This window comes from Harpia harpyja, unplaced genomic scaffold, assembly GCF_026419915.1.
Source record: "Harpia harpyja isolate bHarHar1 unplaced genomic scaffold, bHarHar1 primary haplotype scaffold_65, whole genome shotgun sequence".
Classification (NCBI taxonomy): domain Eukaryota; kingdom Metazoa; phylum Chordata; class Aves; order Accipitriformes; family Accipitridae; genus Harpia; species Harpia harpyja.
This window is the reverse complement of record NW_026293416.1, coordinates 820,401-827,564: the sequence shown is the minus strand read 5'-3', so window position 1 is coordinate 827,564 and position 7,164 is coordinate 820,401.

The window sequence follows — 7,164 nt, the reverse complement described above, 5'->3', positions numbered from 1 at the left end:
TGTTTCTCCCTCATCAGGGAAGCCCTCCTCCTCCCTGCTGAGCAGTCGTAGTTTGTGGCGTCCACGAACCGGCTCCGGAGATCGTAACCCTGCCGCAGGGATCTGCTTCGCTCGCTCTGCCTCGGCAGGATTTGATCCTGAGCAGCCCTGGGTGCCGGAGCCTGCTTGGAGCGGGCACTGGAGGGTCCTGGGGCCGCATCATCCCTTGGGACTTGCTCACGACGTGGAGGACTTCTTCTCGCACCTCTTCCTCCTCTTGCGGAGCGATGGTTGTCCGTGTACTCCACGAACCGGCTGCGGAGATTATAACCCCGCCGCGGGGATCGGCTCCGCTCTTTTTCCCGCAGCTGAGTTTGCTCCCAGGCAGCCTGGGATGCGGGAACCGCCTTGGAGCTGGAGTTGGAGGTCAACGGAGGTGAATCATCCCTGGGGGTTTGTTCGTGACTCGGAGGACTAGTTCTCCTCCTCCTCGCTGAGCCACGGTCGTCTGTGTATTCCGCGAACCGTCTGCAGAGTTTACAGCCACACTGCGGGGATCGGCTCCGCTCTCTCTCCTGAAGCAATCTTTTCTCCCAGGCAGCCTGGGATGCGGGAACCGGCTTGGAGCTGGAGTTGGAGGTCCACAGAGGCGAGTCATCCCTGGGGACTTGTTTGTGACTCGGAGGACTAGTTCTCCTCCTCCTCGCTGAGCCACGGTCATCCGTGTACTCCGCGAACCATCTGCAGAGTTTACAGCCACACCGCAGGGATCGGGTCCGCTCTCTCTCCCGCAGCAATCTTTGCTCCCAAGCAGCCCGGGATGTGGGAGCCCACCGGGAGCTGGAGGTCCACGGAGGTGAGTCATCCCTGGGGGTTTGCTCGTGACTCGGAGAACTAGTTCTCCTCCTCCTCGCTGAGCCACGGTCGTCCGTGTTCTCCACGAACCAGCTGCAGAGATTATAACCCCGTAGCGGGGATCGGCTCCGCTCTCTCTCCCGCTGCAATCTTTGCTCCCAAGCAGCCCGGGATGTGGGAGCCCACCGGGAGCTGGAGGTCCACGGAGGTGAGTCATCCCTGGGGGTTTGCTCGTGACTCGGAGGACTAGTTCTCCTCCTCCTCGCTGAGCCACGGTCATCCGTGTACTCCGCAAACCATCTGCAGAGTTTACAGCCACACCGCAGGGATTGGCTCCGCTCTCTCTCCCGCAGCAATCTTTGCTCCCAAGCAGCCCGGGATGCGGGAGCCCACCGGGAGCTGGAGTTGGAGGTCCACGGAGGTGAGTCATCCCTGGGGGCTTGTTCGTGACTCGGACTAGTCCTCCTCCTTGCTGAGTAGTTGTAGTCCTTGGTGGCCACGAGGCAGCTGCAGAAATCCTTGTCCCGTTGCGGCAGGTTGCTCCAGGCCCTCTCCCTGGCCCCATTCCTCTGGCAGCAGGAACAGGAGGTGAATCCGTCCTCCTCCTCATCATCCCGTTGCGCAGCGTGCGGCCCACGGTCAAACAGTTGACAGCAGAACGGGAAGCCGGGTTGGGTTCTGGACGCGCACGAGGCCGTGCTGCGCCTGCCTGCCCAGGCTGCAGATGCCTCCCGCGCATCTGCCTGGTTTAACTGGCTGGTCCTGGTTCTTGTAGAGGAGCTGCAGTCCTCTGGAGCATCCTCCATGCCCACCGCCACGTCCTGCAAAGAGAGCTGTGAAAAGGCCCTGACCTTTCCCCATGAAAGGACCAGAACAGTGGGGAACCCCCAGAAACTGTGGGACGGGACAGCTAAGGGCGTCCCAGAGCTTCTCCTGGAGGGCTGCAAAGGCAGAAGACCCAAAGGTGGACAAATGGGGTGGATCGAGGTGGGATGCTTTGAGAGGGAGAAGCGTTGCAGCTTTGAAGAAAGCTGCAGCGTGGGAGGGAAAAGAGAACGATGCCAAGATCCTGGAAAGAAATGCACTGATCCATCTCCCCAGAGTTACCTTAGTCCTAGGAAGAAGACCCGGTGGTCCCACAGGATCTACCTTCTTGCTGCCGGCCGCCCACTGACTCGGGAAGGCATGGGCATGTGATGGTATCTGTGGGGAAGAAGGCCTTCCTCCCCTTAAATCAGAGCTCCTGGAGAAAAAAAAAAAAAGTTATTTCTGTTTAGGGCTGTTCTTGCAGCTTTCCCTGGGGTCCAGCCATTTTCTTGGAGCAGTTTCTATGACAGAGAGAAGAGGTATCCAAACCTACAAATTTGAAATTTGGTTGGGGTCTGCCCTTATTGGAGCAAGACCTCATCTTTATCCTCCCTACGGCCTCCATTTCATAGAATCCTAAAATGGTTGGGGTCGGCAGGGACCTTAAGGATCATCTTGTTCCATCTCCCCTGCCACGGGGTGAGGTTGTTCAAAGCCCCATCCAACCTGGCCTTGGACACTTTCGGGGAAGGGGCATCCACAACTGCTCTGGGCAACCTCTTCCAGTGTCTCACCACCCTCACCGTAAAGAATTTCTTCCTAACAGCTGACCTAAACCTGCCCTCTTTCAGTTTAAAACCGTTCCCCCTAGTCCTACCACTACACTCCCTCATAAAAAGTCCCTTCCCATCTTTCCCTTTAAGTACTCTTCTGTTATTACCTGACATAGAACAGCAAATAGGCTTGCTGCTGGAGAACCGTGTTGCTGTCACAAAGATCCACAGATGAATCGTCCATCTCGTACCACAGCCCGTTGCTGGCCTGTAAAAAAAAAGGCAACGATATCTGGAGATGAACTGCACGGTTTCTCCACAAAAATGCAGGCAGAAAACTACAGAACCAAGAGCACGCCAAAACAAACCCAACCCAGCCTCTAAGGAGACCTTCTCCCCCAAATCCTTGGCTGCCGGTATCACTGCCGTGAAAGTCTGTCTTCCTCAGCACGCCTTTTTCTCGTGCATGGAAGGAAGTTGCTCTTTACCTTTGTGTAGCAGAAATAGTGCCCTGAATGACACCTGTTACCGCTGTGCACCAGGACAGCGTATAAGGAGTAGAAGAGCGGTTCTCCGTCTGTCTGAGACATGTATGGGCGAAGATCCAAGCAGTTGGAGTACTTCACAACCTACGGAGAGACCGAGAGTGCTCGGAAATGATCCTGAAATACTACATGAAATAGCCTTCCAAGACCAGAGGTGTATAAATACATCTTTGGGGCTCATGAACACTTGGGTTTTCCCTAAAGCAACAGGTAATGGTTTGGGTGGCAGGACACTGTTCTCGGCCAAAGCAGCTCTCCCGGAGCAGAGTACGTGCTTGTCTTCCCGCGGCAACTCTCCTCTCCCCGGAAGGGAACGCGAAAAACTCAACGTGAACGGCTTGTGAAAGAGCGTACTGCTTTGGGAAATATCCCGCTCCAGGAAGGGAACGTTGCGCTCCAGTTGCATACGCACCTTGTTGATCTTCCCGCCGCTGAAATCTTCAAACCGTTTCAGACACACGGTGAGAACCTTGGGTGCGCGATGGATTGTAAACCTCTTGGAGGCGGCAACCGTCTTGTTACACCTTGAAACCAAGCACAGAGCCAAGTGCTGAAATGCAACCTTCGTATACGCCCTATCTTGCCCCAAGAAGGCCAGACATCCTTTCATGTCTCACACCCCCCTACGCTGTTTTAAGGCTGTTCAGATGCACAGAGCCATATTAAAATATCGGTGCCTCATTATCGTGCATCTAACCTATGTGAATTATTATGTTAATATATTATGTTATGTGAAAAGATGGCTTATGCTAGAGTATGTGCAGCACCTTCACGCAGGATCTAGTATTAATATGGTGTTAATAATCATCTTACTGGCTGCATTTAAAGCAGTTTTCACCATCTAGCTGCTCGGGTTTCACGAAGTCCGTCAGCGCTGCGGTGACAGTTGAGGCTGCCTGGAGGAGTGAGAAAGGAGAGAACTGATCTCCGGGAAACGCCCTCGCCCAAACACTTATCAGGAGTTGACAAGAAGACCCAGGTGAACCCTCAAGCAGCGCCCACAAGGAGGCAGAAAGAGGGCACGATGCCGAACATTTCCCTCAATTCCCTCAATTCCCGGGGCTATCAAGAGCTACATCTCTGTGCCACTGCTCAGTTCAGCTACCGATGGCGCGCGGGGTCATCAATAATGAAAATAATACCACCCGTCAGACGGGTGTTGAGGGAGGGCAAAAAGAAGAAGGACGCAGAGGGATCCTTCCACTCCACTTGCCACCCACCACCAGGCTCTCTTGTGTTCACGGTATGCGTTTTTAAAGCAACTGTGTTGATTCTGGAAAGCTACAGGGGCCTTGCGACATCTTGAAGCACAATTAAACTCTCTTACTTTGATATCCAAAGGAATATCCAGAAAGGCCTCGTAGGAATCAGAAACCACTTTGCAGCTCGAGCACGTGACTGGAAGGAAATTCAAAATGCTCAGCGATGGGGAAGTCGACTGACTGTGCCGCTTTACGTCCTTCATACCTACTACGCCAGTCACACCATCGGCTGTTCATCACAGGCCGACAGAAGGACACAGACAATTCCAGGGAGAGCAATGGTTGTGGAAAAGTACCTCTGGATCTCAGAAAGCCCCCAAATATTTGGTGGACGATGGTAGTCGATTCGGAAGGGATGTCCAAGCTGGAAATAAATGGTAAGGCAGAGAGTTATCTCCTCCCGGAGTTTTGCTTTGTGTGAAAGCCCTGGGCGTAGTTTTTCCTTGATGGCACTGCACCAAGGAGTCCAAAGGGCTCGGGAACATTGCAAAGGGAATTTGCTTGTGCTTACTTGCTGATTCCACCCAGACAAGCTCTCTGCATGGCATCAATAGCATAACGTAAGAATTCATGGGCATCTTCCTGCCTGCCAAGCTGGAAATGTTTTCCTATTACTAAAAAAGAAGAAGTTAGTAGCTTTCTCCTACAAGAACAGAAGAAAACTTGTCAAAGCACCCGAAATGACTCACGTGTGAGAATGCTGACGACAGCCGAAGGATAGATGGCACCGCCTGAGAAGCGCAGGACGCTGTTAACGTGCTTTTCCATTCTACACATCATGCAGAAGCCTGGCTGGCGGCCTGAAGAGGAAGGGAGGGAAGCAAGAGCCTTAGGTGAGCAAAACATCCACAGCAATGGGAAACCCAGTGGGGATTTTGAAGTTCTAAGAACGGTCTCCGCTCCTGCCAAGGTGACAGCATCCCAACGAGCCCAGGACATTTTAACGCAGAGAAAACTTTCTTCAGAGGGATGTTAAACTGACAGAATATTTCTGTGCAATAAGCAAAGAGGGTTTAACCTGCAGGAATAGGGACCGAGACCTGGGGCTAGAAAGGGGTGCCCTTCTGAAGACGGCCACAGCTAGATACGACAAGTGCCTTCTAGGCTTGAGTGTTCAGAGAAGACCAACTCGGGGAATTGGCAAAGAAGGGCTGCTTTTCTCTTAAATTCCAGATTCTTGGAATCCTTGGGAAGTGCCCGACAGATTTACAAGGAGCTGTTCCTAAAAGTACTCACACGACTGGCTGTGCTCACGAGAGAGCAGGTAGTTGGCCAGAGGTGGGGTGTATGTCAGGCACTGCAGGACGGAGTTGAGGAAACACATGTTGCCCGAGTTGTGGAGTCCCGCTCCAGCTCTGCATCGTTGCTGCCAGTCCATGTAAATCTTCTCCGGGGGAAAGAGGATCCTTTGTGGCGGAGCCATTCCCTCAGCAACGACTGCAGGGCGACGACATTTGAAAAGAGATGAGACAATATTGTTGCACGGAAGCACATGTAAAAAAGTTGAGTTCTCTAAGGGAGGACCCAGTACAACCCAGTAAAAAAGTTGAGTTGTCTACAGGAGGACCCCGTACAACCAGCTTAAACATCCAACCCGGAAGCATGAGGGGGAGCCTAACACTGCCACTGAAATTTTTCTGCTCAAGACAGTGTTTTGGAAAACAACGTGTTCCCCTGCTTACTTTCCATAAAGTCCAACAAACCCACCCTCTGACTTCTGTGCCTTGGGCTACCTTCCTTTCGCTCTACAGTCGTGAACTGCAGTATCAAGTCTTCCCTTTTCCTGACTGTAATTTCAGGAAAACAAGCAAGTCCCTAGCCCAGAAGGTAACCCTACTAATGTCAGATCTTTCTACGAGCAATGTCTTCTTTCAAAGATCGTACATAGTGGCAGAGCAGTGAAAAAACGCGTCTCCCTGTGTCTCATTGAAAACACCCGGGTAAGTCTGGGTGCTATCGGGAAACGCCCCAGAATTCCCTCTCGGTCGTCAGGACCTCAACGTTCAGGGATGGAGCACCAGCCACCTCCGTTGTTTGGGGATTCGCAAAACCCAAGCCTGCCGCTGAAGCTGTTACTCACAGGAGTCGTTCCCCATCGCAGCCATCGCTCCTCGCAGGAACAGAGGGCGATGCTTGGGATGACAAAGGATGTCAGGACACGCTCCAGAAAGGCAAGATGAGCGCAAATCCCGTCACCTGATCACAAAGAAATAATCGTAGCTCAACAAAATGATTAAAAAAACCCCCACAGAACAGGATCCGCCATCAGAAGTGTTTCGGTGGTACTTGTAACTGCTGCAGAGCTGCGTTCTGATGTCCCTGGTCGCAGGACTCCAACCGACGGCAATCACCAAGGCCTTTTTGAAAGACTGCTTTGCGTGTCACCTTCTCTGAAGGTGCTGCTTCCCTCTGGCTAGCATTAGCAGCAGTCCTCGGGCTCTCCAGCCCGCACTTTCCCACCTTGTACGCAGGAGCGACCGGCTTTCGGCCGCTACTTTAACGTCTGCCTTTGCCGTGCTCCTTTTCTGTCTCCTTTCCTACCGCATCAGTCGGGCTGGGCTTCTTGCCATTCTAGGCTGAGCCCAACACCTCAGACTACACTACCACCCCCCTACTTACCTATCCTAGAAGAAAAAAGAAAGAAAAGATTTTTTTTATCCTAAAGAAATAAGAATTAGCAAACAGGAACGCTGCCCATAGCCCATCTCTGGCCAGCCCATCAAGGTGCAATAGCTCAACCTACAGCTCGGAAGGTATAGACCAGCCTATACTTTTAAACCATAAAAGTATTTCTACCATTTTTCCCATTTCTACCTACTCTAGATCTGTCCTGAAAGTCAAATCATAATTACCTTTGCACAAGGATGGCAGTTGAGGAGAAGCGGGCAGAAAACGATAAATGGTTGGGGAAAAAAAGTAGGCACGCAAAGAGCAGAAGAAAGA